This window comes from Neomonachus schauinslandi, chromosome 11 (assembly GCF_002201575.2).
Source record: "Neomonachus schauinslandi chromosome 11, ASM220157v2, whole genome shotgun sequence".
NCBI lineage: Eukaryota > Metazoa > Chordata > Mammalia > Carnivora > Phocidae > Neomonachus > Neomonachus schauinslandi.
This window is the reverse complement of record NC_058413.1, coordinates 91,287,385-91,299,206: the sequence shown is the minus strand read 5'-3', so window position 1 is coordinate 91,299,206 and position 11,822 is coordinate 91,287,385.

Genomic DNA, 11,822 nt, shown 5'->3' with positions numbered 1-11,822 from the left:
AGTCCAAAAAAAAGGAAGGGAAAATAGCTACAACTGAAGCTCCTGTCTTAGGCATGAGTCCTAGTCCAGTGCTCTGCCCAACAGATACAAATGGGCTCACGCAGGACAAACAAAAAGAGTCCTGATGGGTAGACCCTTGAATACTGGAGCTTCAGCTCCTATATAAAATACAGACTAAATGAAAGGTAATGGTCTCTTCAAGAAAGAGGGGAAAAACCTCTGCAGACCCAGAAAATCATGTCATATTTTGGGTAATATGGTAAAGTTACTAAAAGAGAGAAGTAGACAGAGGACAGTTCATGAATCACCTCTGGATCACTACATCACTCCTTATTTTTTTAAAAAATTTTTAAAAGATTTTATTTATTTATTTGAGAGAGAGAGCGAGCCAGGGAGAGAGGGAGCACAAGCAGTGGGGGGGCGGGGGGAGGGAGGGCAGAGGGAGAGGGAGAAGCAGACTCCCCACTGAGCAGGGAGCCTGATGCGGGGCTCCATCCCAGGACTCAGGGATCATGACCTGAGCTGAAGTCAGAAGCTTAACCAACTGAGCCATTCAGGAGCCCCCATCACTCCTTATTTTAGTGAAGAGAGCTGCTAAGTGTTTTTTAAGCAGGGAAGTGAAACCATTAATTTTGCATGTTAGTAGAATCACACTTGAGTTGGTGTGGAAGATGGATGGAAAGACAGTAAGGCTGAATCAAGACCAGTCAGCAGCCATTTGATTGTTCTAAGCAAGACACTGCATGCAGCGACAGTGGAGCTAGAAAGGAAGGAGACTCTCAAGAGATTCTTGAAAAGTGGATTGTTCAGACTCGGCTGAATTGAGGTGAGTTGAAGGTACAGGAGAGTATGGGGATGAATGCACAATTCTCGTTTGGATTATTAGATAGGAGGATGGTAGAACTCTCAAGATGGAGCTCACTAACTCTAGGTAACAATTCATAGCAACACAATTGGGATATGTAAGTCTTGGTAACATTCAAACTTTCTGTCTCCTCGTTTCTCTTTCTTTATATTTGTATTCTCTCCTGAATCAGTACATATATCCTCACAGAATGGAATCTGAGCTTCTATGAATCTCAATAATTTTCATTATTGTACAATCATTTATAGAAAGGTCTGTTCATACTCTTCCCATTTCTGACTTTAACCAAGTTCCAACTCTCTTCCCGCTTGTTTTATTCAGCACACTGAGGAAGCAGTCTTAGTCTGCTCACCTGTAAGGTGGCTTTATCAGCACATAATATTCTCCCATAAAAATCCCAGAATCTGGCAGCCACTGCTATTCCAAAGCTAAAAGAAGCTTTGTGATGCATGGAATTGTGGGACCTTGTTTAAATCTGAAAGAATTATAGTGGGAAGGGTTTGCAACAAGAGATCCTCTAACACCTTGTTTCTAAGGTGGTCCAAAGACCGGCCACATTGGAATAGCCTGAGAATTTGTTAAAAATGCATAATCTTAAGCCATACACTATATTTACTGTTTCAGAATCTGGATTTGAACAAGATTCCTGGGTTATTCTTGTACACATTAAAGTTTGAGAAGCTTTTAACAAATATTGATATCTGACCTCAGACTTTAAAATTTTGATTTAATTGATATGGAGTGCACCCTGGGTATTGAGATTAAAAAGAAAACTTTTGATGGTTTGAAATATGCATCTAAAATTGAGAAACAGTAATGTAACCCAACCTTAAACTTCTTTAAAGAGAATTGAACCTGATATATTTAGCCTTATTTTATAAAAGTTCCCCTCTCTTGTGAGCGTCCAATTTACCTTGATTCAAATTGCTATGCTTTCAAATATTCCTGTTTGTGAAAAAAATGTGTGAAAATATATAAGAAAGAAAAAGGAATACGAAACATAGATGCCTAATAATAAAATACTTTCTTTAAATGCACAATTTAGCAAGTGGAATTATTAATAACAAGGACCTCAAAAAAGCAAATATTACATCAATATTCTGAATTCTTGTCCCTTAACCTCAAAATTCATTTGAACATAGATTTGACTTTTGAATCAAGTAAGTATATTACCTACTTATGCATGAAATAAATTAAACATATTTTGTGCAAGGAAATAAGTGATTTAATTTATTATTTTAAAATTTGTAACCCTATTTGGCATAAGATATCTTGTCAGTATGTGCCTTGATTCTCTAAATCCTGCTATTCACAGTGGGGACTATGGACGAACCGAAAGCACTGGCTAAGAGTTTGTAAGAAATGCATAGACCTGCTCAGACCTCAGACCTGCTGGATCAGAATCTGCATTTAAAAAAAAAAATCCTCAGAAGATCCTATGAACAAATCTTTATCACTAATTGACAAATTCAGAAGTGACAAAGAATCCCTCTGGAAGGACAAGTTAAACAACTGAACTGGGAGATGCTAACTGCAATTGTTTCTTTTCTCAAGAGCTTGTTCCCTGAGACATGGAAATCCTCCAGAGCATTTGTCTCCACGTTATTTGGTGCCTGGCATGCCTACATCTGGGACCAACCTTCAGAGCACAGCAATCTGAACAGGGGCTTGTGGAGATGAGGAGTTTACTACCCTGAAGCTGGAGAAAAACAAACTGGAGACCTATGGTTAGAGATGCTGGCCCGTGACACAAGCCAGTTTTGAAGGTGGCTCTGATACCAGTGGTTGTGCCTGCCCTCTCAGCACTAAAGGTAGTGCTACCTCCCTAGGACTCCCAGCACCAAGCATGAGCACATTCTTCTCTGAGAGCATGCTATAAATACGATTTGGCATTGAGATTTCTAGGAAGAAGAAAGGTGAGTGTGCTCATCTCACCCTTGGGATCTGAGACCTACTGAAGTCTGAAGTAATTACTTTGGAATTCAGGCAAGAATTCCTCAATATATGGATTGATTGATTGATAAAATGCTTTTTGCAATCCTCCTAATATGTGCCAAACATTGTGCTGTTGACTTGGGACACAAAGGAGAATAAGTTTGATTTGGTCCATCATCCGACTTATATGTAGTTCAAGTCTGAAAATGTGCTGTTTAGAAATGACAGTTTTCTGAGCATTTTGTTGAAAGGTCCGATCAGTTACAAAGAATTGGAGAACGTTTCCATAATTACTTCAATATAAATGAGATTTGAAAAGAAAAATAATATTTAATGGACAACAGAGAGACAAAGGGTTGGTGAAGCCATTTCATGTGAAAAAAAGTAGCAAATAAAAAGGTAGACAGCTGAGAAAATATGATATATTCCAGGAACTGAAAGAAGCCAAGTATTTTGTGGCACAGGAAGAGGATACAAGAACTAAGAGGGGAGAGGGGCAAAAGAGTGTGGATTTTTGTACTTTATCCTAAATTCAATTAAGGAAATCTCTTTTCTCCAGTGTCCCTAAGTGTGGATCATCATCTGGTTTATGGTTGAGTATATTTTATCACTAACAATAAATAGCTCATTCCATTTCTAATAACTCAAATGTTAGAATATCTTTCCTTACATTGGTTAAAGGGTATATTCTTAAGTGTTTCAAACATATACACACAATGAACTCTTTTCCCATTTGCTTTTCTTAGGATATATAAAGATGCCTGCAAGTGATCCCATTACCTTCAAATATTTCCCAACTCTTGACAGCTACTGCATGCCCTCTATCTTGTCAATGCCCCTCCTCAAAAATGACATCCAAATGCAAAAAGCATTTTATCAATCAATCAATCGATATATTGAGGAATTTTTGCCTGAATTCCAAAGTACAGATAAAAGTGTAGCACAATGCTTCCTAGCCTCATGCTAAACACGGAATATTTAATATTGATGTGGCTTAATGGGCTAAGTGGATGAGACAGTTTGTGGCTGTTGGTGACCAGCTAAGAGGCTCTGTAAGTCCTAGGCTATCACTACTACCCCAAGGGCTAAAAACCAATATCTTAGCACCACTGTGATCATTTCATGACATCCCAATTCTATGGCACTTGAGTTGGGGGTGGTGAAGCTATGTTATAGCTCTTACGTGGATTATTCATTATCATAATCTAGCATTTTTATAAATGAAATAAAAATCTCTTACTACCTTTTTAAAAAATAATTTTATTTATTTATTTGAGAGAGAGAGAGCAAGCATGAGCAAGGGGGGGTGGGGTGGAGGGGCAGGGCAGAGGGAGAGGGAGAAGCAGGCTTCCCGCGGAGCGGGGAGCCCGATGCGGGGCTCGATCCCAGGACCCTGGGATCATGCCCTGAGCCTAAGGCAGATGCTTAACGATTGAGCCACCCAGGCGCCCCTCTCCAAAATTTTAACTTGTTTGTTTGGACTATTTTCAGTGTCTGGATTCATTGTCCTGGTAATCCTTTAGCTCAGTGTCTGTCATTTTGTTGTATCTCAGTAATGTTTACTCAATTCAATAAAAAAAAAGAGAAAGTCCTGAAGCTCTCCATTTGAACCACAGGCTGATTTTAATTTCTTTTTTTTTCTTTTTTTTCTTTTTTTTATTTTTTTATTTTTTTAAAGATTTTATTTATTTATTTGAGAGAGAGAGAATGAGAAACAGCATGAGAGGGAGGAGGGTCAGAGGGAGAAGCAGACCCCCCGCCGAGCAGGAAGCCCGATGTGGGACTCGATCCCGGGACTCCAAGATCATGACCTGAGCTGAAGGCAGTCGCTTAACCAACTGAGCCACCCAGGCGCCCTGATTTTAATTTCTTAACTCAATGATTTCCAAACAATCACCAGAATTACTTTGATAGTTTTATTTGTTTTCTTTTAATTTTATTTTTAGAAAGTTCAGCTCTATAAATTATCTTACCCTCAGAAATTCTTTTTTTTTATATTTATGTATAACATTTTTTATTTATTTTTTAATTAATTTTATTTTATTATGTTATGTTAGTCACCATACAGTACATCATTGGTTTTTTTTTTTTTTTTTTTAAAGATTTTATTTTTATTTATTTGAGACCGAGAGAATGAGAGACAGAGAGCATGAGAAGGAGGAGGGTCAGAGGGAGAAGCAGACTCCCTGCCGAGCAGGGAGCCCGATGCGGGACTCGATCCCGGGACTCCAGGATCATGACCTGAGCCGAAGGCAGCCGCTTAACCAACTGAGCCACCCAGGCGCCCCATCATTGGTTTTTGATGTAGTGTTCCATGATTCGTTGTTTGCATGTAACACCCAGTGCTCCATGCAATACGTGCCCTCCTTAATATCCATCACTGGGCTAACCCATCCCCCACCCTTTAAAACCTTCAGTTTGTTTAATGTTGTTTGTAGTCACTAAATCATATTTTCAAGAGAATATTTTTACATGAAAAGTTTTGCAACCTACTAGAAACTCAATAAAGACTGCCACATGAGCTGTATCTAAAATATGTTGAAGTAATAAATTCAAAAATATTTTCAGACACTGCTAAGAAAATAAAGATCTAGGCAATTCCCATGAGAGATATGGAATTATCCAAATTTTGAAATTGTATCATGACAGGACAAATACCAATTCCTCTTTTTTTAATATGCAGTATTCACAGGAAGGGATTATATTTAAAATTTTGAGTAATTACCCTCAGAAATTCTGATTCACAATGTCTAGGATAGGAGTAGAAATTCTATATTAAACAAACAAACAAAATCTCTCCAGATAAAGTGAGAGAATTTTGGAAATTATGAAGAGTTTTGAGAAGATCCAAAAGAGATTAAGAAAACATCAAAAATAGAATCCAACTACCAGATATCAGAATGAGATAGGAGGTGGTGGTCACCACTTTAACTTTTTAATAAAAAGTAATTCTGCCTGTAATATGGAAAGTTTGTTTAATGTTCAAAGTTGATAATTCTAGAAATAGCAATATGAACAAGTTATTTAGAGCTGTGGAGGTAACCTTTAGAAAAACCTTTATCAGGTTTTTGCCTGGGTGGCTCAGGGTTAAGCATCTGCCTTTGGCTCAGGTCATGATCCCAAGGTCCTGGGATCAAGTCCCAGCTCCCTGCTTAGTGGGGAGTCTGCATCTCCCTCTCCCTCTGTTCCTCCCTCCCTATTCGTTCTCTCTCTCTCTTTCATACTATCTCTCTCTCTCAAATACATGAATAGAATCTTAAAAAAAAACTTTATCAGAGCTATTCTGCAGAAATTAGGTCATCTCTCAGGAACAGGACTAATAGCATGGGAAGGGTGATTCAAGAACTTTTGCTTTTCATCATAATCATGTTTATATTCATCATTTTTTGTAAGTCCTGTAATCTCCCTAGATAGCTTTGATCAACCATATTGAGAAATCTCTGAACACTCTGTGTTCAAATATAGTCTTCTACATCTGGCTGTAGAGCAACCAGCCACAGAACTCTGTGTTACCCACACCTCATTATTATTATTACCTGGGCCACTTGCCTATATGAAGTAACAAGGCATACTGTGTCTGTGTCATGTTCATACTGAACAACTGAAGTATTGACCTTGACACAAAGTTCCTCTGACTCGGACAAGTTGGATTCTAGAAAGAAAGGCACTTACTGATCCAATATGTGTACATCAAGTGAACACAGATATAAGGAGAAAGGGGTACAGAGCATGAAAGCTAGGACATTAAAATGTGCTTGAGTTTCTAGAGTGCAATAACCTATTGAGAATCAATAGCTTGATTCTCCTCCAATATCAGACTAAACTGATATTTTCTATAAATCTATGAGATGACTAAAAGTAGCCAAATGATCCCATTAGGGCCCTATTGGTGTGTTAACATACTGATTATCTGTTTAGAAGTTACCAAAAGTAGCCAAATGATCCCATTCGGACCCTGTTGTGTGTTAACATATTGCTTATCTGTTTAGAAGTTATTATCTGGGAAATGAAATATGTTGATCTATCCCTACATTTGGCAGGGCTATCTTTACACTATTTAGTCTTCTAATCCATGCATATGGTAAATCTCTCTCCTTATTAAGGTTTTCTCTCATTTCTCTCATTAAAAGTTTCAGTGTATAAACATTGCACACATTTTGTTAGATTTAATGCTAGGTATTTGATGCTTACCTGTTGCTATTTTATGTGATGCTATCTTAAAATAACTGTTTCATTTGTTGCCTCTTTAAAAAAATACATAAAAGTATTAAATAGATGGAAAATTATATGCTCTGCAAACACTAGCCAAAAATAAATCTCATGATAATGTATTAATATCAGACAAAGGAGACTATAACCAGGACACATTACTAAATATAAAGGGGGCAATTCCATAACAATACAGGTTTTAATTTAAGGCTTGAAGGGATAAATAGACAAATCAGAAACTTTGGTGGGAGACACTGACACGCTTATCTCAATAACTATTAGAATAACAGACAAAAAAATCACTATGCATATACAAAATCTAAACAACATTATTAGTAAAGTGAACATAATTGAAATGATATGCATCACAGGACCCTCAAAAACAAACAATATATTTTAAGATGCATTGGGAATACTTATAAAAGCTGATCTTATGGGGCATCTGGGTGGCTCAGTCAGTTAAGCATTGACTCTTGATTTTGGCTCAGGTCATGATCCCAGGGTCGTGAGATCAAGCCCTATGTTGGGCTTGGTGCTCAGCACTGAGTCTTCTTGAGATTCTCTTTCCCTCTGCTCCTGCCCCCACTCACGTGCTCTCTCTCTCTAAAATAAAAAAACAAATCTTTTTTTAAAAGATTGATTTTATGCTTCAATATAAAGAATTCTAAGCAATTTGCAATAATTTAGATAATTCACAGTATGTTCATTGACCATAATGAAATTAAGACAAATATTTAAAATTAGGACTAGCTAAAAACAAACAAACAAAAAACCAAAAACCTAACTTCTGGAAAGTTAATAATTCACTTTCACATAATCCATGGGACAATGATAAAATGGAATAGAAATTATATTTTAAACTGAATGATACTGTAAATTTGATATATTAAAGCTTGTGAGATGCAGCTAAAGTGGGGCTTAGAGAGAAATGTATAACTTATATGTACATATCAGAAAAAAACAAAAGCTGAAGATACTGTCCACTTCAAGAAGTTAGGAAAAGAACAGGAAATCATATGAAGAAATTAATAAAGAATAAAATCGTTATTAGAAATAATCTAAATAGAAAATAAACATATATTTCATAAAATCAATATAGCCAAATGTTGGTTTACTTAAATCAATTAATAAAATTGAAAATCTAGAATGAGAAATCAAGGAAAAAAAGAAGTACCATAATTTGCTGATTTTAGGAGTAAATAAGCAGAAATCTCTCCATAATCAAAAATATTTTTAAAAGATTTTATTCATTTTTTAAAATTGATTTTTTTTAAGATTTTATTTATTTATTTGACAGAGAGAGAAAGAGAGAGAGGGGAGGGACAGAGGGAGGGGGAGAGAGAATCTCAAGCGGACGCAGTGCTGAGTATGGATCCCCACATGAGACCCTGAGATCATGACCTGTGCCAAAATCAAGAGTAGGACATTTAACTGACTGAACCACCCAGGCAACCCAGAAAATATTATTTATTTATTTATTATTATTTTTTTAAATATTTTTTAATGTTTAGGAAGTCATCCTGAAAAATCTAATAGAACACATGTGATCACTTTCAAAGTGGATGAACATGTTGATATTTCAATTTAGGAAACTAAGAAGAAATATAAAATCTGTGATATCTATTAAATAAATCCAATCCCTTGCTAAAAATTCTCACACAAAGAAAACCACTATTCTCGTTAACTACCCTGATGAGTACCTCCAAACTTTAAAGGTAAATTTTGTGCAATTTATTTCAAAAAACACAATGTTTTTGAGATTTGTACTATTGCATGCATTTGTGATTTTTTTCCTTTTTAATGCTGAGTTATATTCCATTCTCTGTATGTACGTATATATATATGCATATATGTATGTATGTATACGTATGTATTTGCAACTGATTCATCTATTCATCAGTTAATGAACATACATTTGAGTTATTTCCAATTTGGAGTTGTTATGAATAAAGCTGTCATGCACATTTTTGTACAAATTGTTGTGTATACAAATATTTAAATTTCTTTCAGATAAATGAATTGTTGGGTTAAATAGATCTGTTTTAATTTGGATGTAATTTAATGGTTGGATTAAATGTCCATTTAAATCTGTAAGAAATTGCCAAATTGTTCCCCAAAGTGGTTGAACAATATTAGTCCCTCCACCAGTTTCATATAAGTCCGGTTGCTGCTCACCAACGTTTGGTATCACAAGGGAATCTGTGGCTGTTTGCTTTACCCACTCCCATATAGGTACATAGAGGTGTCTCATTATGTTTTAAATTTTCAATGTCCTTGGTGACTAAGGATATTGAGCATATTTTCATATACTCATTGATTATTCAAATACATTTTTTGTGAGGTATCCATATATTTTAAACTTTTAAAATATGTTTGTATTTACATTAAAAATTACAAATATTATTTATATATTTTGGATAAAAGCCATTTGTCAGATATAGACATTGCTTTAGGATTCCCTTTTCATTTTCTTAATGGTCTCTTTTAAAGAACAGTTCTTAATTTTGATGAAGTATAATTTAACAGCTTTTATGGTTAGTTTTTTGTTGTTCATTTCTTTTGTTTTTATTATTATTCTAGTGTGTGCATATATGTCCTTTATATAAAAAACCTTAAAGCACTCCATGATCTCAAAGATTTTTTTCAGTGCTTTCTTCCTGATGTTTTCTTGTTTGGCCTTTGTGCTCAGACCTGATTATAGGTTTATATTCGTGCAGAAGTGAGACAGGAATTTTTAGATATTCTATATTTTCTACATTTACATAAATTCAACTCTAATCCACTTGAAATTTTTACTTTGGTGCATGTAATGATAAAATCACCTGTTTGCCATTTAACTGAATAGGGGAGGATGTTTGTAATTCTGTGTTTTCTAATTTTATGCCTCTGCTTTGTAGAAAAGATGAAGGGCAGAGAAAGAAGGATTGAGATATTAAAATTTCTGTTTCAAAAGAAAATTTCTGTTTCTGTAATTTGAAGTGTGTAGTTTATAAAACTTATTTTCCAATTGATAAACTGTTAATAGGTAAGAACACCACAGTAACTGATTATGCTCACTCTCTGATTGATAAGTCTCTCCCAATTTATTACAAGGTCGGTAATATTGTTATTTCTCTTTTACAGAGTTAGAAGCCAAGACACAAAAAGATTGTTTGACTTGTCAAAGTCAAACTGTATTAGCTAGTAACTACATGATAGTATCTAAATCTGAATTTAAGGCCTGCCATTTAATCACTACTCATACTGTTTTTTCAAACAAAGACAGAAATACTTGGTCCAGGACCACGAGCCCATTAACCGTGGGCCAACCCAGGTGGGCCAAACTGTGGTACCACGATAGTTGTAGGTGTTGTTTCATCTTACTAATAATATTGAAACATCTGAAGATTTTATGTGGAAGTTCAGATTTCCTGATAATTATTTTTAAATTGAAAGGTATGAAGCCCAGTGATGGGTATTAAGGAGGGCACGTGTTGCAATGAGCACTGGGTGTTACACGCAAACAATGGATCATGAAACACTACATCAAAAACTAATGTTGAATCACAAATCTGTACCTCTGAAACAAATAATACATTATATGTTAAAAAAAAAAGGAAGAAGATAACAGGAAGGGAAAAATGAAGGGGGGGAATCAGAGGGGGAGACGAGCCATGAGAGACTATGGACTCTGAAAAACAAACTGAGGGTTCTAGAGGGGAGGGGGGTGGGGGGATGGGTTAGCCTGGTGATGGGTATTAAAGAGGGCACATACTGAATGGAGCACTGGGTGTTATACACAAACAATGAATCATGGAACACTACATCAAAAACTAATGATGTATGATGATGAACATAACATAATAAAAAAACTAATGAAGTACTCGTGACTAACATAACAATAAAAAAATAAATAAAAACCCAATTACAATATCTAACAGTATTTTAAAATATAAAGACAAAGTTGAAAATAAAAGATAAAATTATAGAAAAGATAGACTAGGCAAATAAGAGCTAAAGAAAGTAAGGTAGTGTGTTAGTCATGGTCCTTAAAAGAAACAGAACCAAGTGTGTGTGTGTGTATGTGTGTGTGTGTGTGTGTGTGTAAAATAAAATGGAAAGGTCTGAAAATAATATGGCCTCTGTCCACTCCTACTAGAAGTTAATTGCAGGCTATTGCCCTTAGGTATCGTGTGCTCCCAAGTTGTCATGAAGCCAGTGTAACTCATTACATTGGCTTCTCTAAATATTTAAGTTTCTGAGTCTCCACTTAGTAATATTGGCTTGATGATCATTGAAATGTTCAAAATAGGAAAACAGACACTTAAGTTTTCAGTGATTAGAAACATAGCTATTCTTTTAAAAAGGTTTTATTTATTTATTTGAGAGAGAGAAAGAGAGCACAAACAGGGGGAGCGGCAGGCAGAGGGAGAGGGAGAAGCAGGCTCCCTGCAAAGGAGGGAGACTGACTTGGGGCTCTATCCCAGAATCCCAGGATCATGACCTGAACTGAAGGCAGATGCTTAACCGATTGAGCCACCCACAGGCCCCGAAACATTGCTATTTTTGTATGAAATGCACTTATTATATTTGGAAATGAGGCTTAATAAACATTAAATCACAATGAACTCAACTTACATAAATTGATCCAGAATTAAATGACCTTATAGACCAAGAGAATATCTAAACCATGAGTCATCTACATGGGGCGCCCTACTCTAAATAGAGAAGAATAATGAAGTTTTTCCAACAACCATGGTTTTTTCTCTCCCCTTCAGAAACTACTCAGAGGATAATGGACCCTGGAAATCACTCCACAGTGACTGAGTTCATC